The sequence below is a fragment of the Macrosteles quadrilineatus genome, unplaced genomic scaffold (assembly GCF_028750875.1).
Source record: "Macrosteles quadrilineatus isolate MER2022 unplaced genomic scaffold, UCM_ALF_1.0 Scaffold_3__2_contigs__length_128488019, whole genome shotgun sequence".
NCBI lineage: Eukaryota > Metazoa > Arthropoda > Insecta > Hemiptera > Cicadellidae > Macrosteles > Macrosteles quadrilineatus.
Window position 1 is genome coordinate 61,188,673 of NW_026542596.1, and position 26,191 is coordinate 61,214,863.

The window sequence follows — 26,191 nt, forward strand, 5'->3', positions numbered from 1 at the left end:
CAGGGTCAGTGTAGGGCTTAATATTTATTGGACAGGTTATCTATAGTTGTGTAATGGCATCGATAACAGCAAGTTGCAATAAATTTACTGTAGTGATGGCTAAAGGGGATCAGACATTGGGCAATGACTGCGGTTAAAGCAATCTAGCAGGGTCAGTGTAGGGCTTTAGCATTTATTGCACAGGTTATCTATAGTTGTGTTATGGCATCGATAACAGCAAGTTGCAATAAATTTACTGTAGTAATGGCTAAAGGGGATCAGACATTGAGCAATGACTGCGGTTAAAGCAATCTAGCAGGGTCAGTGTAGGGCTTTAGCATTTATTGCACAGGTTATCTATAGTTGTGTTATGGCATCGATAACAGCAAGTTGCAATAACTCTACTGTAGTGATGGCTAAAGGGGATCAGACATTGAGCAATGACTGCGGTTAAAGCAATCTAGCAGGGTCAGTGTAGGGCTTTAGCATTTATTGCACAGGTTATCTATAGTTGTGTTATGGCATCGATAACAGCAAGTTGCAATAACTCTACTGTAGTGATGCCTTTAGGGGATCAGAAAAAGAGTAATGACTGCGGGAAAAGCAATCTAGCAGGGTCAGTGTAGGGCATAACATTTATTGCACAGGTTATCTATAGGTGTGTAATGGCATCGATAACAGCAAGTTGCAATAACTCTACTGTAGTGATGGCTTAAGGGGATCAGAGATATAGTAATGACTGCGGGTAAAGCAATCTAGCAGGGTCAGTGTAGGGTTTAACATGTATAGCAAACGTTATCTTACTATAGTTGTGTATTGACATAGATAACAGCAAGTTGCAATAACTCTACTGTAGTAATTGCTTCAGGGGATCAGACAAAGGGTAATGACTGCAGGAAAAGCAATCTAGTAGGGTAAGTGAAGGGCTTAACATTTATAGCACAGGTTATCTACAGTTGTGTAATGCGATCGATAATAGCAAGCTGCAATAACTCTACGGTAGTAATGGCTTCGGGGGATTAAAGATATAGTAATGACTGCGGATAAAGCAATCTAGCAGGGTCAGTGTAGGGTTTAACATGTATAGCAAACGTTATCTTACTATAGTTGTGTATTGACATAGATAACAGCAAGTTGCAATAACTCTACTGTACTGATGGCTTAAGGGGATCAGAAAAAGAGTGATGACTGCGGGAAAAGCAATCTAGCAGGGTCAGTGTAGGGCATAACATTTATTGCACAGGCTATCTATAGGTGTGTAATGGCATCGATAACAGCAAGTTGCAATAACTCTACTGTAGTAATGGCTTCGGGGGATCAGAGATATAGTAATGACTGCGGGTAAAGCAATCTAGCAGGGTCAGTGTAGGGTTTAACATGTATAGCAAACGTTATCTTACTATAGTTGTGTATTGACATAGATAACAGCAAGTTGCAATAACTCTACTGTAGTGATGCCTTTAGGGGATCAGAAAAAGAGTAATGACTGCGGGAAAAGCAATCTAGCAGGGTCAGTGTAGGGCATAACATTTATTGCACAGGTTATCTATAGGTGTGTAATGGCATCGATAACAGCAAGTTGCAATAACTCTACTGTAGTGATGGCTTAAGGGGATCAGAGATATAGTAATGACTGCGGGTAAAGCAATCTAGCAGGGTCAGTGTAGGGTTTAACATGTATAGCAAACGTTATCTTACTATAGTTGTGTATTGACATAGATAACAGCAAGTTGCAATAACTCTACTGTAGTGATGCCTTTAGGGGATCAGAAAAAGAGTAATGACTGCGGGAAAAGCAATCTAGCAGGGTCAGTGTAGGGCATAAAATTTATTGCACAGGTTATCTATAGGTGTGTAATGGCATCGATAACAGCAAGTTGCAATAACTCTACTGTAGTAATGGCTTCGGGGGATCAAATATATAGTAATATATAGAAAAAAGATAATAATATATTAAAAAATGAATAATATATAGTATAAAGATAGTCCCAACTGTTCTGTACAGTCTGGGTTAAAAAGTTTTTTTCATTGTTTCAGACCACCTTAGCCATCCTGGACAAGCTTGACATTGACTCGGAGAAGCCCAATGAGGAAGAGATTGCGCGCCTTTTTGGCTACGAAGAGGCATATTTGGCGGGAAGACTCAATTGGTGGCAGAAGCTAAAACCGCGGGTCTGGTCGTTGTTTGACGAGCCTTACTCATCCCTTGGAGCAAAGGTAAGTTAGAATTGAAAAAAAATGTTCATCCCTTAATTAAGTATTAAATTACCCATATGTCATATAGTATACATCAACAAATCACTTGATCTTGGCAAGCAGCTTCCTTTATGTTGTTAAACTTAAGTTTAAACAGTTTCAAAGTACACTAAATTTATCACTTATATCCTTATCAAATTAAATATCAAAAGCATGGCATAATTTATGTATGATCCTATTGCTAGCTAGGTTAGGATGAATGAAATGAAGACCTGGAAGAGGAACCTAGAAGAGTCTTTAGCAAAGCAGTGCAAAAAATAATCTCCACCAGAGAGAATGCGTAGAGAAAATACTTCAGAATTTAGTCAACCTTGAATAGTATATATGTTTCACATGTTAGTAAAAAAAACTTCGTTTTGTAAATACAAAAACATATTTAAAGAAAATAAGTTTGCAAATTAAATTTAGCCATGAGTCGCGATATAAATACCATGTATGGATCGCAGCAGTTATAGCTTTCTCTTGATTTTCGAGAGGTATCACATATTTTAGCACCAATTCTGTACCACACACAAAGTTACCTGTGAATTAAAAAATGAAAAATGAAAATTTCATATCAAGAAAATAGATTGGTAGCAAACCATATTATGATATAAAGCATTATTAAGTACATAAAGGGAAGATGAGCATCAAAGCAATGTGAAACTTGTCCCCTCCGTTGTTATGGTATGCAATTAAATCCTTTGAGATAGCCAAGCCTATAATCCTGGCTAGCTCTATATCTGTTTATGATACACCACCCAGAATATATCGGACATATATGTCTGTATAGCAACGATAACTTAAACTCTTAAAATGAGACAAATCCAAAAATACAACGTTATAAGGTTTTATTAGCCTGTTTGAGTTATTTATTTAGCTAAACGAATCTAAGTAAAACAATTGTTTCTCATAATAGTCGAAAGAACCATCGTGAGAAATTGTCAAGTAGAATTAGTTCAAATGTTTATTACTTACTTTACTTTACCTTTCAATAAAATGGCGGCCATTAAAGGTATTTTAAGCCAAGTATGAATGGAGATGAGTATAGGATAAGTGGTGCGATCTTGTAGTCTTGTTAGTGACTAAGGCCGACATATTCCTTAGACACAGCTGTTAATTAATAGCCCATACAGCTAATGGCTACTAAGGGACCTACAGTTAAAGTGGAAATTGAACCACATTTTGCCTTGGTATTAACGAATTGGTCTAATTATCAGGATAGTACTGCGTATAGTCGTAGTACTCACTAGTGCGGACGTTAATCCACACCAGGGCATTCACATCTCATTCATATCGCATTCACAGTGTATGCCTATAAATATCCACAATTCGTGACCTCCTAGTAGCTGGATTACAAGACGTCTTTATAGTAATCAGAACTCTTAATAGTTCAACATGGTGTTTACATTATCCATTACTTTAAAAAGAGGATCGACGAAGGCCTAATTTAGTTTTTCAATATGTGGTAGATATATACAATATGAGTTTCCATATTTGTTGATTACAAAATATTTGTCTTACAAGTATTTATCCATTACTTGTAGGTTTAAATTAATCATAACATTATTTTTAGGAATACATATGAAAGAACAGTCGTTTGCATAGAAAAATCTCCGAGACAATTAATTATTGGCATACTGAATTAAATCTTAACACTGTTAAGAAATCTTCCCATTAAATCTAGCCATTAAAAGTAAGAGGCTAAAATTAATGTATGCAATATTAAGATTAATAGATTTTGTCACAAATCCACAAGCTAGTGTTAGTTCTAAAATGTGGAAAATGTATTTCTTATTGGCTAACATATGACAGCATACTTTCTGTTCTCTATTTTCATGTACCCTTTAAATAAATTTGCCTATATTTAGATTTTAATTATATTTATACAGATTTTAATAATTTATTTGTTTCCCAGTATGCTTTATAGATTGATAAACAAAGATAAGCTACCTAACTATTCATTCAATTTATGTACTTGCTTATTTGTATTAAATATGATCTATCAATTGATTTTTCGATACCGATTTTATATTAGGCTACTATTGAACGAATAGTACCATGGTGCTTGGTATAAACACATATAATACAATAACACCAAGCGCTCTGTAAGTATAAGTGTATTAAATAAAACGATATTCCGAGGATAAACACCACCCTGACTACACAAAATGAGGTGAGCTGTTATGGAGCATGACCTGGGTCTGAAACGTTTAATCCCGCAGCTAATTTACAATAAATCCAGATAAATCGCTTGTATAATGCCGTGGCTTGGTTGCTCAGAACTTATCTAAGGATGCAAGTCTACCTCAATACATAGTTTTAATAGATAAGTAATAAATTTGTTTCATCATAAAATTAAAATGGATAGTGATTAACATAGAATAATAATGTATGTCAATAATTAATTGTCTCGGTGATTTTTCTATGCAAACGACTGTTCTTTCATATGTATTCCTAAAAATAATGTTATGATTAATTTGATCAATGAAAATGTTACCACTACCAGTAATTCAAAAATTATAGATAGTGCAAATTAGGATAGTAAGTCATATATTTTTAAACCTGCTTAGTTTTTTTTATGTAACAAGCACCAAACGTTACCCCGTACAACTTGTCAAGTAATTATTTTAACGTATAAAACGCTCATTTATTTGTCTGTCAATTGCAGTACACCCTTTACATTATGTTTTCAATCGGATAATTTGGAAATAATGCACAAATTTACTATAACGATGAATTAAACATAGAAAAGTAAGGCACGTACCCAAAAAACAAGGGTCTTAAATGTCATAAACTTGTGTACAAGACCAAAAAAATAATAGTAGTATTTTTGTATTATACTGAACAAGAGATGATTATTATTTATCTAAATTTCAAAATCACATCAATCTATCCACATAGCGTATTGTTATTAATAAAATAATAACTATTATACATCATTATTCAACAAATGAAAAACATATACGAGATGACAAAAAGTATTTAGTGTGTAATAAAAACAAAAGGTTTACTTGTGAGTAACACAGAAATCATTGGTGAGAGAATTCAGCCAACCGAAGAGCAAGGCCAGTGGTAACGCCTGACAACATCGGTTAGACTACCCGCATAGTGTGCAACCCTCTAAATCTGGTCTGGGAATACTCGGTCTGTGACACAGATAATCATCTAGGCATTCAGCTATATTACAACCATATAGTTCAATTTATAGTCAATGGTTATGCTGCCGGAAAAATAACCAATATGTATGTCGGTTGAAATAATTTATGTGTCAATTCAATGTCTTATTATTGGAATCAAACAGTTCAGCTTGACACAAAGTAACATAATATTATGTTACTTTGTGTCAAACTGAACTGTTTATAAAACAACACAAACAGAATCGGGCAATGATAATTATTATATCTCACATAACACCGTGCTTCTAAATAACAATGAGTGACCCTACTGAAGCAGGTCAATTTTACTGCGTGAAAAGCCAAAAAGGTATTGAATAATAATTTTTATAATTTGATTACGTTTAAGGTATTCACCTGGTCTATAAGCCATGCCAAAACACCAACTTCTGTAAAAATTGGGGTGGACAATTGAATAATAGATATTTTCATTCGGTTGTTTTTGCCAACAGATACGGGAGTCTACCCAAAAATGTTGTGGATCATGGCCTATCATGTTGTGGTTCATAAATTGTTGTGGCCGACCCAACTGGGTTCACCAAATACGCCTCTCTTTGCGCCATGTTTGTTGCTGTACTCAAATCGCACTTGTGTCAATAGATATTGATCTCTACTCAATCGTTGTCAGATTTTGTTTGTACTACTTCAAGTACACATGCGGTAAACCAAGCAAACATCAACTTATTAGTTTCTATGATGACCTATACATGTGTTTAAACTATGATCTTGTCTTGTGTACTGGTTTAGCACAGTAGTGTTTGACGTTTGAACGTTGCCCGATTCGATTATGTTGTTTCTGTTGTTTTATAAACAGTTCAGCTAGACACAAAGTAACATTCGCGTGTTTAAGCTATGGTCTTGTGTCGTGTACCTGGTTTAGCAGTTGTGTTTGAAGTCAAACAATCAACATTGCCCTATTCTGTTGTTTGTATTGTATCACGCTGTGCGCCACAACCTGTAGATTTGCTACTATCAGACAAGTTAGTAACTGTTAAAGTTTCAAAAAGTTAGGAGAAAATTTTAAATCGGGCGTAAGCCTGGATACCAAGTGGTTCTCTAATACTTTCAGAAAATAACTTACCTTATCTATAATAAAAGGTTGTTGAATATATTTAGTAAAAGCCTAAAGAATAATTTTAAATTCTGCATTGCTATGAAAAATTCCCCAATCGATTTAAAAAATTCATCTTTATTACCTAAATAAATTCTTTCGCAGTTAGTTTAATTGCACTAATGCTATTCTGTAGAGATAAAAAAAAGTCGTAACCACGAACACAATAATTTGAATTAGGTTTCTACAATATATTACCCTTCCCATTTATAACTCACAGGTAATCACTTGGTTTGGAAAAAGACTTGTTGGAACAACGTTTAAGGTTTTAATTTCTTATTTTAGTATTAAAAGACAATCATTTGACTTTAAAAATCACTATCAATTCCAATAATAAGACATTGAATTGACACATGAATTATTTCAACCGACATATATATTTATTATTGTTTCGTCATCATAACCATTGAACTATATGGTTGTAATATAGCTGAATGCTCGGATGATTATCTGTGTCACAGACCGAGTATTCCCAGACCAGATTTACAGGGTTACACACTATGCGGGTAGTCTAACCGATGTTGTCAGGCGTTACCACTGGCCTTGCTCTTCGGTTGGCCGAATTCCCTCACCAATGATTTCTGTGTTACTCACAAGTAAACCTTTTGTTTCTATTACACACCAAATACTTTTAATATATTTTAATTTTTTATTTATTTTAAATTTGTTTATTTAAACATTGAACATCCTAATTTTGGAGTTTTATGTGTATATTTTTGAAAGTACAGGGGAATAAAATTACCTTATATGGTAAAAAAATTTAGTTATATTATTGTTAATCCAATGTGCAATGGTGATATGAAGTTCATAATGCCATTTCTAAATGTGTAGATAAATAAAATGACATCAATTTCGTGAGTTTTTTAAATGAAACTGTAAAATTTTCCTGTCAAAACCAATTTATAATTACAAAACTCCTGATTATTATCATGTGTGTTTTTCGTACTCGGTATATTTTAGATTACGTCCTATATCTAAATGTGTACTATAATTATTCAGAACGCATTAAATGTATCTAAATATATAATTTCTAATCAAACACTACTGGTTATCACCAGGTCCTAATATGAGTAACCCGTCGAAGTCTTAGATTAAGACTAATAATCGTTGATTTTGTATAGTCAATAATTTAACTGTGCTAAATTATTGTATGCAATTACCGTCCTACTATTATTACACAATACATGTAAATATATCAAATAGTGTTCAAAACATCTATAATCCTAATTATAAACAAAAACACCACTATAATACTATAAGTGTAATATAATATTATAAGTGTATAATACTCTTCGGTTTATATCAATACTATAACTTCATGTGATTGAAGTAATTGAAATCCGATTTCTGAAATAAACAGCTTAAATGTTCTTTTGCTGAGAAAGAAGGAAAACTGTTCATTTAGCCGCTCTTTAATCACTGCTTTAAAAGGAATCTCTTCGGAGGATGAAAACTTGTTAAGTTGATTCTCCTCACCAGCTCCAGTCTGATGGCTTTTAAGGAGCTCAGCTTTAGTAGTTTTGTACTTAGATAACAATCGTCGAGATGAATATTGTAAAAGGTTTTATAAAATTTGATTCAAAAGATTTTACTGTTGATGACTGTTTGTATTTGTATAAATATTATATAAATAGGTGTTCTAAAAATGGAATGTATCAGATAAACAATAGACAACAAAGACATTTCCATTCGTCCATTCTTTCAATTGAGTTTTTGTGGGTCTAATGAAGATCATGAGTTTATTAAAATATGCTAAGATAACAAATCCCAAAACATAGCCATTTGTCTAAGACTTAATCATCATATTAATTCTAAATATTCTATATCTAATGGCAAATATTATGCTAACCCCTACGAATTTAACAATCAAATACTCCCTTTTGACAATATTACAACAATGATTTTATACTACAAAAATCATTAAACCTTAAACTAAATATAAACCCAAACGAAACATTATTTGGACGACAATTAGCCCTACTATGCTGACTAATGTAGAATAAATCACTGTAGGTTTCTATAATAAGAATACCTTTAATAAAATACTGAAAAAATATACAACGGGTTTTACCATCAACAATGTCAACTGACAAGAATAAGCCGAAAATAAATTGATGCTCAAGGCAATTCCTGATATTATTTCCAACAAACAACCTTGAGTTGTATTGTTATAGTGCCAAATGTTGGCAAAATTGGAGCGAGTATCTGGGTGGGTCCAAACCTAGAATGGCTGGATTGGATTTTACCGTTAATATAGAGCTGAAATAACAAAGCCCTCTGGTCCACGCTCGAATAAACCAGGCCCTTGTATACCCAGCCAGAGTTTGATAATTTCACGGTTTCTCGCTCTTTTGAACAAACGTAAATACCTGAAACATGTGAAAAAGTTACTTAAATATGGGAGGATCAAAAATACATTAACATTTCCAAACTACTATCAAGGTGACACTATGTTCCAATTTCGTAAAAGCTTAACCAAGTAAGAATGTTAAATTTAGTACGAAAGATTGTTTTTTTATTATTTTAAGAAAACATTTATTTGGGACCCGATTTGTTAAACAACATATCTATATACTCTCATTACTAACAATGTTAAGACTTAAACCAAAATAAAAGGGAATATCATCTTCACTCTCTAACTGCATTTATTAACATCTTAATTATATTTAATTACATCGAACAAAACATTTTAAATTTAGTAAGTTGTAGTTTGTTTAACAAATAAACCACCGTAACAAAATACAAAATAAATATGTAAATAATGTAGTTACATCAGGATTTAACATATTTAAATATTACTACGATATTGGCTCACTGGCGAGTGTTTTTTTTTTATTATTTATTATAGCTTAATTAACACAAAACTAAACGTTTTGGCCATTTTTTAAAGCCAACTAACTTACAACAGTTTTTTTTTGTTTTAGACTTGACAAAAAAATCACTTTTCTTAGTCTTGATCTTTTATTCTTCCAAATAGAAAGTCACCAAAATAAATAGTTAGACACTAACATTTATTATAAGTTTAATTTTTACTATCTACAGGGTGTCCCGGAACTCTCTACCAATATTTTAGGGCATTGTTCCTGGGTAAGAAACATATCTAAATATCATATTTAAATTGTCCGGAAGTCCTTATTTACTCAGATAGCCGCCATTTTGTTTTTTTCACTTATTAATTATTTTCTGAAGATTGGTTAAACATACGAAGTTGAAACTTTGCACAAACATTTATGACAACTAGACAAGGCTACAAAAAAATTATGACGATTTTTCAAATTCATAAAACAAAATGGCGGCTGATTAAAATTTTGTTTCTTAAATTTCTCGAAAACCGTTGATTTTACAAAACTTTTACAAGAATAACTTTTTTAAGGCAATTTTATTACAAATCGATCGACACCTTAATCTTTAAGATCGGACGAGTATTAACTGAGATATGACAGTTTTAGTGATACGTGACCGCTTTCAGCATGCGCTGCAACTAATATACTCGTCCGATCTTAAAGATTAAGGTGTCGATCGATTTGTAATAAAATTGCCTTAAAAAAGTTATTCTTGTAAAATTTTTGTAAAATCAACGGTTTTTGAGTAAGTTAAGAAACAAAATTTTAAACAGCCGCCATTTTGTTTTATGAATTTGAAAAATCGTCATAATTTTTTTGTAGCTTTGTCTAGTTGTCATAAATGTTGTTGCAAAGTTTCAACTTCGTATGTTTAACCAATTTTCAGAAAAAAATTAATAAGTGAAAAAAACAAAATGGCGGCTATCTGAGTAACTAAGGACTTCCGGACAATTTAAATATGATATTTAGATATGTTTCTTACCCAGGAACAATGCCCTAAAATATTGGTAGAGAGTTCCGGGACACCCTGTATATATTAATTTGAAACTGTTTTTCTTTGTCACAGCTATTTTGAGAGAACGGCTTGGCGTAGAAACTCGGTGTGTATAAAGTCAATGGTAGAGGTGTCTAAAGAAAGGTCTTGGTCTGTAGATGAGCCATCAAAAGAGAAACATGGTAAATTCCCTTGGGGCTCTGCCCCCGTGGCCTTTAAATTCCCATCCCATTTAATTCTTATGGAGGAAAACGGGGGTTTTGTCACAGCTAATTTGAGAGAACGGCTGGGCGTAGAAACTTGGTAGGGGTCTCTAAAGAAAGGTCTTAGTCTATAGATGAGCCATCAAAAGAGGAAAGAGGTAAATTCCCTTGGGGCTCTGCCCCAGAAGCCTTTAAAGTTGCCTCTTCAGATTTGTTTACATTACGACCATATGCATAATTCTACACTACTTTTTAATGCAACAGCTGTTAATATTTAAATTGTGATTTATTGAATTTGTCAAAATTAAGTACAGTATTAGCAATGGATTTTTCTGATTTTAAAATTGATTTTCTTCTGCATCGTGTAATGTTTTGCAATATAATGTTCTATTACCAAATCAGTGGAAAATCCTAATCACAGTAATTTTTAAAATTATTTCTTATGGAGTTAACTTATATCTATTGTATGGGTTGGTTTTGGCCTTTTATCCCACTTCTTGGAGATTGTACGTAGGTAATATTCTTTGGCATATTGCATCTGTAGACGAAACTTGGGTTGGTGTAATAATTGTAATGGAAAAGAGCGAGAAATCCTGGACAATTTGATAAAGGCTAAAAATAAAACTGATTTAACACTGTGCTACATTTCTTGAGCAATAATTGAAATAACCAATGGACAACAATGGAAACATAGAAAAAGTCATAGAACACAACCAAGTAGAAGAAATGGAAATAACGTTTCGTTTACACTAAAAACATTAAAAAAACAAGATCTGCTTTTTGAAAAAAATAAGATATTTACAAAAGATTTTGATTATATCTAACTGTTGTGTGGATCGTGAGTATTTCCATAATCTTTGAGTCGCCTGTAATGCTTCGCAATTGATCGATTTCGAGCAACAGGTACACTAGTAATTTATTAATCATACTTATTAATCATTACGTCGTTTGCCAACAGTTTGCTTTATTTCACTGTTTCATAATTCTTATTGTTGCGAAAGAAAAGGTTTTGAAATTCCATGAAGCTTCGAGTGCTCTGCTGTAGTAGTATCCAAGCTTAAGTGGATTTAGACGAAATTCTTATGAAGTGGGACAAAAGAACCAGCCTCCCTACTCCCCTTTGATACACATGTAATCTCAAATTTCCCTGTTCTTGTAAGATACAGTTATGTAGCAAGAAGCCGGAAGTTTTTCAGCCCTTAAATCATATATTTATACCTAATAAAATTGAGGTTTACTCTTTAAAATCCATTTTCCCACGTTGAAATCAGCCATTTTTATGATTAAGAAGCCATTTTTTGGCTTATGATCTAGTGCAAAGAAGAATGGTGAATAGTTATTTGTGCAACTAGTGAGAAAAGTGAGCAATTGACTCACTCGAGAGAAATCCTTACTCACGAGCCGTAGGCGAGTGAGGAATGGTTTCTCGAGTGAGGCAATTGAACTTTGAACTCGAGTTGCACATTATACTTTTCCTACAGTTACCATAAAACAAATAAATTGGTGAAGAAACATAACCTATTTTTACACAGAAGTGAACTTTTAACATAACATTTAATGTGAAGTGACAAATACAACAGTACAACAGCTGACCAGCTGATTTACAGCCAGTGCTGCCAACGTATTTCGCGCGCATACGACGTTGCCTGCATGTTACGCGCTTACTATTTCGTGCCTTCACGTTGCAAATCTGTAGTGAGACAATGTAATTAAAGTGAGACAATGTTAACATTGTCTCACTGATGAGCGAATTGGCCACTTTGCTTTCTCAAATCAGTGAGAGAACATGTACATTGTTAGGTAACTGTAGGAAATAGTTATTTGTGCAACTAGTGAGAAAAGTGAGCAATTGACTCACTCGAGAGAAATCCTTACGAGGAATGGTTTCTCGAGTGAGGCAATTGTACTTTGAACTCGAGTTGCACATTATACTTTTCCTACAGTTACCATAAAACCATAATTTATTACCATAATTTGTGAAGAAACATAACCTATTTTTACACAGAAGTGAACTTTTATTATAACATTTAATGTGAAGTGACAAATACAAAAGTACAACAGCTGACCAGCTGATTTACAGCCATTGCTGCCAACGTATTTCACGCGCATACGACGTTGACTGCATGTTACGCGCTCACTATTCGTGCCTTCACGTTGCAAATCTGGAGTGAGACAAAGTAATTAGAGTGAGACAATGTTAACATTGTCTCACTGATGAGTGAATTGGCCACTTTGCTTTCTCAAATCAGTGAGAGAACATGTACATTGTTAGGTAACTGTAGGAAAAAAAAATAATTGATAGAAAAAAAGCTCTTTGATTTATTTCTAGAGGGTGCTTTAAAAGGTCCAGAACTAATGACCAACTTATTTTTTCAACTACTTTTTTTAAACTTTAATTATATTACACACCTTATTACACTTAGATTACTTTTAACCAAGATTGTAACAATAGAAGGGACTTTTTATGAAATTAGATTTTTAATAGGCTGTAACCAAATTCAGTTAGGTTATTCACACCTAATGATATAGAATAGATCTACAATCATAGTTTTTTAATATTGTAACTTGATGTATGTAGTTTTATTCTTCTAATAATTATCTCAAACTCATATTAAGGTGTAGTTGATTACTATAATTGCTATATGTATATTACACTATATAATATCCTAAACAAATCTCATAATTTTTTATATCCATAAAAAATTTTGTGATTGGAGCAATGGGGCCTCTCGTATGATTCTAAAAATCTTATGGGATCTTTGAACAACGGGCAGTTTTTTTATAAAAACTGACGAGATATACTTCTCAATATAATAAATAATAACATCGATTTAACCACACAATACAAGGATCTTAGTTAATAATGTGTGCGGAATTGTTTTATTTGTGACTTAATCCCCGTCTGTCCTGCCCTTAAAAGATTCTTTGTTGTTTTCTGCTATTTGCTACGTTTCGTAAACCTTTGAACCAGAGTAAAATAAATTTTTCAATATCGAATGGTATACAGGGGAAATACTTTAAGATATGTCATATTGTTTATTTATTTTTTTTTTATAATATTACAAATAATGTGCTGTTTAATTTAACTGTCATAACCTCTTCTTATATCTAGTCTGTGTTGATTAGTTTTCGTGAAGAAAACCTTTACTTATCGTTGTTGTGCTGTTTCATATCAATGAAAACATAAGAGCCCTGCAATCTTGAGCGTTCGCACGATTTCCCATGGGTAAGTTTCCCCTCACAATTTCCCCTTCTTGTTTATAAAATCGGTTTGGTTTAGTTAATTTTCCATTCTCATTTTATCCAATCGAGATTTACTTTGGATAACAATCGCTGAATTCCTGCACACCAGATGCAATTTTTAATCAGTGTGTATAATGTATATCTAAAAAACAAAATACAAAATACAAAACACAGAATACAAAATACAAAATGAAAAAAAACAGAATACAAAATAAAAAATAAAAATACAAAATACAAAATACAAAATACCAAATACAAAATACGAAATTCCAGAAACAGAAAACAGAAAACAAACAGAAAACTGAAAATAGGAACAGAAACAGAAATAGAACTTTTTCTTTGAGTACATTAATACGTTAACTGCAAGATTGGAATTTTCCTTAATGCATGATTGATTATACTTTCATAACATGGTGTACGCTCTAATGTTAAAGACAATACAATTAAGTAAACAGGGAGATCTATACCAAGAAGAAATAGAAATAGTAGAAATAGTTTATAATTAAGTCATATTACTGAACACATTTTTAAACTTCAGATTTTTTAGTAATAAATTAACTTTGTTTAATTGATAAACTTTTAATAGTTTGAATTAGTATACTAGACCAACATTTTCATACGAGCTTTTAAACTAACTATAGTGTTTTTTGGTAAAAAAGAATTGCTCGACTTTGACATTTAAATTGTAAAAACACCACGGCAACCCGTATTTGGCACCTAATCAAACCGTACGTTTGAAAAGAATCAGTGTATAGAATTCAATTAATATGTTTGTTGTGTAAATAATAATAAATAAAAAGGACAAAATCAAGTTTAATTAAAGTTCAACCCATTTTGGCATACATGCATAAACACAAACTCATTACTAGTCATTCCTCTAGTTGGCAATCCTGCCAGTGACGTAGCATTACCTACTCCTTTTTCCTCTTATCTCTTCTTCATGTCAATGTCAATCTACATTCCCGCCCGCTACCGCTTATCACGCACCAGTTTGTGCCTTGAACTTTCTTTATACCGTGATCGGTTTTAAATTCGATAATTATCGTGTCTCGCCTCCGGGATTCTTTTTGTGTCCGTGAAAGACGTTATCCACAACCCCACTACGGCAGGATGATCTTCGCTGGACCAAGGGGCCCCTGAGAATTCTACCCTCCACACTCCAGGCCGCCGACCACGCGGCGGAGAAGAAAGGATCGGTCGTGAGTGATACTTCAATTTTACTATTAGATAAGACTTCATTAATTATTTTCTTTCAAGTTTCAGATGTGTCATTTTACTGCTCAATTATTCTAACGTCATGATATAATACAGTCCACTAATTAAATAACACGTAACTAATTCAATTCTCAAACAATCCATAACAATGTTAATGTATTTTCTGTGATAAAAGTAAATATAAATTAAATATCTTATTACGTAAATATATTATTTTTCTTCTGGCTTAATTTTTTCTTGAAACTAAAATTAAAGACTCCGCCGAGACAGGAGAAGCCGTGTTTGAAGACGCCAGTCACACTTCAACCATTAGTCAAGGATTTTATTTGCCTTCCAAATTATGCTATTACCAAGCTTCGTGGTCTCCTCACTTTCCTTGGAATTATTACAGTTGATGTTTTTATATAAACTTTTTAAATATTTTATGTGAGAAGAGTGTTACTGTCATCAACAATAGTGAATGATGATTTTATTACGTTGTAGATACATTATCTTTGAAAAGGTTTGACGTATAAAGATTTGGTAACTGTGTGAATAATTCTTAATAAATATGTAGACCTTTATATATTTAAAGTTGATTAGTTATGAAAAATACAAATGATCAATAAAAGTGAAATTTATCAAAATTGTTTTTAAGAGATCATGGCCACAGCTTTGAAAATATTTCAGTATTAGTAGATGAGATTTTATTTTAATAAAATACCCGCATTATAAAATCAATATTACAATTTACTTAGAGAAAAAGAAAACATCACAGTTCTAAAACTCATAGTTTGTTAAACGATTTAGCCTATTTGCATTTAGTAATAGGATGTTGACCAAATAGTTTTAATACTTCGTTTTAGGTCAGGTTTTGCAAATTATCAGTCGTGGCCTAATTATAGTTAAAACATTACAACGGAAATTCCAACTTAATTAATATAATTGCCTGTTGAAAAATAGTCATTTCGCAATTAAAGAAACTATTTGGCCAATTGTATACTTATTGTATGTAAAACATGGCATTGAAATAAAGTGTAGATAACATTAATCTATTTAACAACATCAAAGATAACACGCTCATTATAAAATGGCCTATGTTTTATCGATACAATAACCTTGTTTTATAAAACAATAGATTATTGGGGAGTTAGTGTTACTCATCTTTTAAATTGAGCAAATAAATATGCTGTAAGTTTATGGAGATATTATGGAAAGTAGTAAAAAATGGCTAGATCTTAAAATTGAAGGGTTCGCTATCAGAGATGGTGTGTAGAGCCTTGTTGCGTTGTCCAACTTCATAAGGTTTGTCGTCTAAATCCACTTAAGCTTGGAGACTACAACAACAGAAACACTGGGCGCTTCCCACAGAGCTATTGCAAAGTATATTGACACAATGTGGCACTTATCTATTTGTAAAAATAGGAAAAGATCATTAATTGTTAGTATTTTAGATAATATCACTATGGAACACTATTATTTGCCTGTTTAGGGATCGTTTGTAAATCTTAATTCTAAATGTTTTATTAATAAAAAAATAATAAGAAGTTATACTGCATTTCAAAATGGAAGATTATATTTCAACATTTTGTTTCCCTATTATTTTATTGTTTGGGTGTAATTGAACTTTTATCTGATAAAAAAACACAACTGCCAGCGTAAAGTATAAATTACTTAACATTAAATATTATAGTTTCCCACTCATTTTCATATGTAATACAAACAGATGTCCAATTCAATGAGATGTAATAACAATTTTGATAAGCCAACTAATTAAATATAATTTTTTAACACAAATTTGTTTAAGTTTGTTTATAACAACGCATGTTAACAAATATTGCAACTTAATGTATAAAGGTGTTATTTCACAAATCTGGTACAGTATCTTTAATAATTTACAATTTGTAATTTACATATTTATCTCTTATATTGAGTGTTAAGGTAATAAAGCGATAAGGATTTTATTGCGTGTTTGAGCTATAAACTTCTCAGGAAAAGGTCAAGGACTAACGTTACATTCTCAATGTATCAAGGGAACTATAAACACCAACAGAGACATCATGGTGTCTTGGGTTGTCGCATTCAGTATGGAAACTGTTGTGATATCATTTTATACAATGGAGCTGTAGCGTTAAATTAAGTGGTTAGAATTTTTCGTAATATTTCGCATTTGATTTTGTCATAAAACAATGAAATAAATCCATAAACCTGATATAGATTAGTATTTGACAAACAAATTATCGTTTAAAATTGTGATTGAAAGAGCTTTTTAACCAAAGCTCATCGACCCACTTGATTACAGACACTTTAAGTGGTTCATTCTGCCACAAGGGCTGTCAATCGAGGATTGAGAGGTATTCAATGCGTAGAGCTAAACATTTTAAAAATTCAATGCAAATGTGTACTATGAGCTTGCTTGCTTTACATGAAAAAGGGCTTTTAGGTGCGTTTTAATAAAATAGGTTCTCTAACAGAATCCTTTAAATCCACCAATTAAAGTTCAAATATATTAAATATATTAATCAACAGTATACATTTTACAGTTTTAAATTCATGTTTACGGTTCGTAGTAGGATGGTTGAAAATAGTATACAAATTAAATTATTACTCTATAAAAATAAAACCACGTATGAAATATTCCTATAAGGAGCTAAGCCAACAATAATTATATGAGTTTTAATGTAAAAGTTTGAGTTTCATAAAAGTAATGGACTTAAAGTTGTTTAACACCTAGTTTATACCGCTGTAGAAATGAGCTGTAAGACTTTATTTCCTTTTTACTGATTGTAAGTTTATTTATAAATTTTTCTTGAATACAAAAGTAAATATTAAAAAAAGAAAACCATTTCAATTCTATGCTATTTTTATTTTTCCCTTGACTCACTATGGTATTTTATTTATCATGGATATTTACTTATGGAAATAGCAACTGTCAAAGTACATAACTTATATATCCTGAAGGACAAACAATAAAATAAAGGTGCCCCATATGCACAATAAACTTAGGTTGACGTGCCTAAAACCCTGAGTTCGCACCCCTCAAAGGCACTTCTGCCCTAGTAACTATGTAGCACTAAAGTAAAGTTAGGTCTTGCTATAACCCACTTTATGGTTACCTAGAGAGCAACAAAATATGTTTGCGGTTAATTCACTAAGTAGTGGAAATAAATACCTTCTTCAATGAACCATTTCATGAAAGACCATAAAAAAATATTAAATATTAATGTAAATTTTTAAAACTAATGTTATTTATGTTTACATTTTAACAAAAACATTTTTTCGTGTTAATAACTCTCCTCTTTGCAAAAATTCTTAGCTTTTTACACACAAAAATCTCTTAGGTCTAACATATTTACTTAATTTACAAAAATATTATTTTGATTGTTAATGGAAAATTGCTAGTTTTAACACATTCTCTATATTCAAGTGGTTTTTACCCCTTTATTTCGCTATTCCTTAGTGCTTAATGTTTAAAGCTTCGTTTTCAATTTAACATTCATTCTCATATTTAGCAAGATGGTTTCACCTTATCAACAAATGAAAATTAATTACCTATCAGAGTAAAGTGGCCACTAAATGTGCTGTAATAAAGATTTACCATTGGAAAACATATCAATAAAAGTGAAGTCATATACAGTCGCCATAAAGGCTTGCGAATGATGTTTGCAAGTCTCACATACCAAGGTCAATAAAAAGTTTCGTTTCAATATAAAACCACTATAAAGTAAAGGAATCGTAAAAATGCCCTCGTTTAGGTCTTTCATGCTCTTAACTTATCGGTGTTTACTAAAGTAAGACTAAGACGTAAAGATATACTTAGAGTCAAATTAGATTACAACATTATCTAGTCAAATATATGTTTAAAAACATTTTTTACGTTATAACACCGCCAATGACTTTCATATCAGTATTGGTTGATTCAGTTGTTAAATACAGTGGTACCACCACGGTACTAATGTTAAGATAACATTTACGTTTTAACATTGAAGCTAAGCGTTTTGCAGGACCTTAGATTTCAAGGCAACACAAACGTAGAGAGGAAATCTCATTGTATTTCTAATTTTCATGGAATAATATGCTATGTTCGGGGGTATTATACCCACATATTAATCTGCATTAGGTGCCTAATAGTTTTTGTTTAACTGATGGGTGAAGTGGCGCTTTGCTGCACACGTGAGAAATGTTTACGCACGAGAAATCTTTAACACGTTTTAAATTAGGTAAAATCCAAGCGTTGAACGAAATGAGAAACACTGCAACAGCTGACACCTGATCGTAGTCGTAGTATCGTGTTGCCAACCTAATTCCAAGCGCACACGGATTACGTGCGTTGTTATATTGTTTTGCATTGTGTGGTGCACGTTTTTTTGTGTTGTTTGGTTGGAAAACTGGTGTGCAGAAAAAAAAGAGTGCGGCAAAAGTAGTTAAATGCAGCAATTAGAAAATGTATGTACTATGATCAGTGCAGAGAACCCCGCTTTGGCAGGTGACTGTAGGAAAAATTATTTGAATTTAAAAAGAACTGTTTTATACCTATTGTACCGACCTAAACATTGTAATTATTTACCCTCCCATATTTGAACAAAATGAACAAAATCAACTGTTTAATTAACTCGTGAAATACGATATGGACGTTCAGTTTAAGTTTATTTTACAAGAATTTGTATAAATTTACAGACTACGTGCAATATTCAACTCTTTTGTAGAAGAGAATGACGGCTTGATATACAGCTGTCAGACGACTGTGCTTGAATGAAATTGATGTTTGTAATCTAACAGGTTTAAATTGAAAAACATATTCTGTAAAACATCTTGTACATCAAACTAAGGTAGATCTTTAAGCTTTTTCAACACCTAACGCAGTTTTCATTTAAAAATAAGTTTTGTTACAGTTTACAACTCATCATATCAAAACCACGATATGAAAATGCTACACCAAACATTCGATGTATGCAAAATACGAATGTAAACCCCATTAACTTGAAACCGTATTTAAAAGGTGATTTGTAATATTTAGCCATTTGTTTACTATCAAAAAAACTTTCCAAAATCATTCACCAAATCGCCAAGTCATTTATTTGAACCCCAAAAACATTTATATCATACCATGCTATTACGTTTCGCCATATTAGTGAGTTTTTATACCTTAGAATGATGCATGTTTCACCTACCATTATTATTGTATCGAAAAATGATTTATTTGATTTATACACTAAGCTAACATTGATTATAAATTATACATTTTAAATGGAACTATGAACTTTCACATATATATTTTTTTATTCAGCCCTACAGTGTATCCTTTGACAACACCGCAGTAGTAATTCAAAGATAACACACAAGTTTTACTTTAACAGTTGAACGATCGTGGAGTCATAGATTAAAAGTCAACACACACTGCAATTAGGAAAACTATACATTTTTGTTATTACTCATATTTAAGTTCATGTATTGAAATCAAATCGCTAAGTCACTGAGGTATTTGATAATCATGCATACTTCTTATTTTAAGTGTTATATTATTACTCTGTACAACCAAATATGACACATAATGCACTACAGTAGTTCTTTATTAAACTTGAAATATAGGTTACTTATTTGTTGAGATTACTTTGGATAGTTAAACTCAAACTAATGGATCTGTTAGCAAAGCTGAACTCATTAAATAAAAGTTCTAAAGTGTTTATTCCTTGAGCATACATGACAGCAGATATAAATTATATTCAAATTTGAATTAAAAAACGTTTTACTGCCAAATGAAATAGAAATCTTGAATATTGCAAATTACTTTCAATATTTATTGGTTTAAACAAATTAAACCAGGAATCACTTTCTTTAATTTTTTATTCGACTGTAAAACATTTGGTGTAGGAGTTTTTGTATATTTATGATTGGTCAAATAATCCTATAAAACTATTAAATACTTTTTTAGTGTAGTAAAAAATTGTTTATACAATTGTTGAAATAATAAGTTATGAGTTTAAAAAATATGCAGATGTCTTGTATTTTTCTATTCAAATTCATTCAAAAGCCTTCAGAACATAAACATTTACATTGATTTGTATTTAGTAAAATGAGAATTCGTGACATGAAACACATATGGAACGGTATTCATTCTCTCTCTCGCTCTCGCTCACTCTGTAAAAGAGAGTGATGCTTGGTGTCTAGCCGTTGGATGGCTCCACTTTGAATGAGATTCATGTTCGTAACCAACCAAGTTTAAATTGAAAATGTATTCTGTGAAGTATTTCGGGTATGAATCTAGAGTATCTAACGAATGTGCATGGATGTAGTTTTTTTTTTATTATTTTGTGACATTTGAAGATACCCTTTTTTCAGGATATCTTTAAAATGATGTTTCACATCAACACAAACAATGAATGATTAACCAACAGCGGCAATATTAAGGTAATTAAGTGTAAAATTCTATTAAAAACCTTTTTAATCAACAGTTTCAATGAGTAGTCACAATGTAATAACTTTAATTTCAGAGACATACAGGTTATATTGTTAACTCATAAAAATATCGATCAACTCAACTTGTATCTAAATTTAGTCAAACTTCACGTTATCTATAAACTTATAGAAAACAAAATTGGGTCTGATGATTGGAGTGTTCAATTGAAATCGATCACCACTTACCATCTTTTTTGTATATTTACCGTCTTGGGAGTAACAGTATAAGGTAAATATATATGTTTTAATTGTTATAGGACGTTTCTTTTATTTACTTTCCGTAAATTTAATAACACGTACAATGCTGATCAAGAAGTTGTCTATAAACTTATACGCAACTGATTTCCTCAACATAGTATTTTTGTATTAATTACTAGTCTAGTAATATATGATTATAAAAAAACAATTAAAATACATTCTTATATTTCAACATGAATATTATTTTATTGCAGTATCAATTTGTTACTCTAAGCCCAGTGATTGCAGGAATATACAATGTAGGATTGAAAGTAATATCACCAACGATCACTCATGGATACTGCTGATTCCTCTATTGTTTTACAAACTCAAACATTGTGAATGGAGATTAGTTTAATATTGAAATACACTTCTCCTGATCGTATTTTGACCAACACAATTCACAGAGTAGTACACGTTTTACTAACGATTGTGTAAATCTGTATATCCCTTTAGAAAAATATTATAACACGCTAATAGCAAAGTTAGTACTACTAAATTATAGATATTTCTTTGTGAAAACATTGCTGACTGTGAATATATTTAATTTATGAGTCCAACATACAGGTTATATTAAAATATCCTTTCAGAGAATAATGTTCTGTTTAGACTATTTTAAGTATAAAAATTGAAATAACATCTGATTGATTTCATTTGATGACTCTAAGTATAAGCCTTAAACACAAAAGGTTAAATGTTGATAGGCTATGTATTTATCGCGTAGAATAAAGAGTGTTACTTCAAGCTTACACTTTTTACCTAATCTTTTGCCTCAATAACCTTAATAATGTTAATAATATACTCTTTAACCATCCGTGAGTTATTCAACAATTTATTAGCCTACAATAATGCCGAAGGGTTCATCGTTCGAATGGGAAAACTAGAAAAGTATATTATGTTTTAAGGAAAAAATAAGTTTTAATATGTTGATATGTTCATGTATTATATTTTTCTACTTTCATATCGGACGGTAAAATAAAACAAAGGCCTATCTACGCTTTAGGAATAAACATGATATTTACCAACAATGATATTGATTTGCAAAACTGTGCCTACTTCAATAACAATCATAAATCTAAATTGAAACCAACACTCGGATGACAGTGAAATATTTCCAATATTCTGTCTTCATAAAGGGAAGTAAAACATGGCATGTGCTGCTATATCAATCTCTTTCAAGTACAACAGTGTTTGATTTTCGTACTCTTAAAATTATAATGAAAAAAAACTGTAAATGAATATTTTTAAAGATTGCGGCGGGAAAATCCGATGATAAAATAATATTATTATGTTTTTCTCAAGTTGTGATTCAATATACTACACACAGGGGCACAGGGTTTTAAGCTAAGAACCAGGTTAATATGTATTTAAATTACAGTATATCAGTTGTTAAATGACTAGCCTGAACTAATGTGCTTAACATTTCCAGCCTTATGTCCTAGAAGATTTGTATAGGTTTTTGTTTTTACCAACGACGGTTTTTTAAGTAGTCAGATTCTCACAACAGCATCGTTTTACGTAACAACACGGGTAACGGACCAATCAGGTTCAATGATTGAGAGAGAAGAAGTAAAATTGTAATGCTTCGAACTTTAATTAATCAGCTGTTTAACCGATTTAATTGTTAACGATTTGTGCAATTAGTGATTGGAACAATGTGACGTTGCATCAATGACATTGGCAATGGTATTATAAACGAATACATAACCTCTCTTAGAAGTTTTGAGTTGTGATTATTAGTAAATAAAAACCTGTCGTAGGTAAAGCAGCGTACGCAACTCGCGTAAATAGTGTTTTTAAGGCACTTGCTAAGGCTCGCACCTAAAATTTTCTACTCGTATTGTTAACACTATCTTTACGCGATCGTTAAGTAAACTACTATTTTAAGCGGGTTTTTATCTGGTAGTGAGCCTCTCAGTGGGCTCTCAGTGGCTTTTTAACCTCCTCCCCCACAAAAAACAACCGTTTTACACTATTTAATTGGACACATAGTATGAAGATAAAAACTCTACACACTACTCAGAGTCCTTAGTTAGCATTCGAAAATCTGCATCTAACAAACTCATGGCATATATTATTAATAAAACACGTTTTTTAACACATAATTTTTTTCTGCATAAAGTTTGATGTTTAATAATTACTGGCATGTTAACGACCTAAAGAAAAGAAGTAACAAACTTCTTAATTACTTTTTGTTTCCCCAAAAAGTTTGACTAAAATAATATCATGGGTGCGTTGTTTATTTGTTTTTGTGTCGACGTGGTATTTAATATTAAACTCCGCTTTAATGACTTTAAAGTTAACTAATTGTTTTAGAAAATTTGATATTTTGCTTTTTACACAATTTTTGATACCTAATCACCCCTCTTAGAAAATTGCTAACTAAATAATGTTTAAAAATGATAAAATGATAAAAAATTATGTTTAAAATAACGCCTGTAATACTTCGCAATTGATCTAATTTGAGCAACAGGAAAGGTTTAACAGTTATTACACATACAGCTGTCACATTTCTGTAGTTTTAGATATATCAAACATGAAAAATAAATGCTATTTATTAAATGTCAGTAATTTACTGGTGACAAGGCAGGAATGGTCCCCTTCCCGTTTCTACCATAAACATAGCTATCGTTTATTATTTAATTGTACCGTATATGGCCTTGCTATACTTATATCTGACCTATTTGGACTGGCAAATTCAAGTCATCAGAGTCTACCAACCTGTTTTATACATGTAGTGTATGTAACATTAGGTTAAAATTCCTTTCTACTTACCAGTTATATTGAAAACTGTGTATTTAGATTTTTTCAATTAGAATCTAAAATCTCAATTCGGTTCACGATCGACAGCTCTTGTGGTAGAATGAAGCGCTCGAAGCCTATGTCATCAAGTGGATCAACGAGCTTTGGTTAGAAAGCCAATTTCCATCAACTTCAGTTTAAAAACGTTGGTTGAATTACCTAATCACTAATCGATGCTAGGACAACTACTTTTTAAATCATATCTTTGACGTGTTCTTTTGCACTTTTGATAATAGATCAAGATGTTACCTGCTAACTTTTGATATTCAATTATAATTCACAAAAATTGCACTCTACGAGGGACATGACTTATTTTATTTTCACTTGTAAAGTATAGTATTCAATGGAGAACACATCAATTTGTGAGCTTTTCAGTGAAGAATTATTTAGCTAAGTCATTATAATATGTTTTTTTAAGAGATTTATTTTCTATATAACCTTGTCATTCCTATGGAACTGCAGTAGTTTTACAATACAACTTATAAAATAAATTATGTAGTAAAGATATAACGACTATTATTTTGGGTCTGTTATTTCTGTTTGCAACACAGACATCGAAATTTAATTTTTCTTAAATAAATTCATAAGATCATTAGTACGATTGTAAGTTCGATTGTAAAACCAGTTTGTAAATTTATTTTATTTGGGAAATCTGGTTAATCATTTTTCACTCTGTTTTACGGTCAATCCAAATAATGTTAATAATTAATTCTAAGCTACTTGTAACAATAGTACAGGAGAATTACATTGATTGATTCCTTTCCTCATTTCGCGTTGACTTTATATCTGTAGATACACAAATGTTTGACTGCCAAGGTGGAAATGTTATCTTTGAATTACTAGAATGGTGTTTTCAAAGTATATCCAGACTGCTGAATCAACAGGAATGTATTTCAACGTTCATGGTTTAATGTTAGCTGTTTGTCTTCATTTGCAGTTCACCGTTCTGGTCATAGAATCGCCGTATTATTTTCCACTTTGATATTTAAGTAAATCTTTGTGATCATGTATTAAGATACCTAATATGACTATCTTATACTTATAGACAATTTTATATTTTTGTCCTAATGAAGACGAATGATTCTAAAATACTTTACTTAAATAAATGGTCGACCAAGAGGATGGAACAATCACTGTTATTCTTGGTTTGTTGGCTACTTATCACTTAATTAAAATTATACACAATTACAAAAAAAAATTAACAATCACCTAAACATTTTCGTAATTATATAATTCAAATATTTACTTACATTACAGCAGATCCAAATTATTTTTGCCCTTTCCAGGGTAGTGGTTATTTCAATGAAGGTGTTTATCTTTGCAGACCTGTGAGAAACACTTTTGAATAAAATTTATATGGTATGTGACTGTGTGAAACTGCATGTTCATTTTGTTTTATAAAAAAAATATCATAAATTTTGGGGTTAGATCAAGTAAGCACAAGAACAAAAAAACATTCAAAATATTTAATAATACAATATATTCATTATTTATAATATATTCATTATCATTTATCTCGTATATTCAATGATTATACCTAAACCTAAATCATAATCTCAGACAGACTTCATGAATACATACGAGCTGTGTAAAATACAGTTTTGTGACAAATCTGCAGTAACTGTCAAACTGTCATTCATCTATGAAAAAAGTCATTTATTTTTTAAACAAACTGTTTTATATCAAATACAATTTTAATTACAAATAAACTTTACAAA

At 31.5% G+C, this 26,191-nt stretch overlaps 1 protein-coding gene across 1 annotated transcript in view; it reads left to right on the forward strand.

Moving 5' to 3' along the window:
- The first annotated feature begins 2,024 nt into the window (after positions 1-2,024).
- LOC128988804 (potassium voltage-gated channel protein Shaw-like) overlaps positions 2,025-26,191 on the forward strand; it is a 126,801-nt gene continuing 102,634 nt past the window's right edge. The window contains exon 1 of the mRNA XM_054410461.1: positions 2,025-2,196. The gene's annotated coding sequence lies outside the window, so the exon portion shown is untranslated. The remainder of the gene's footprint in view (positions 2,197-26,191) is intronic.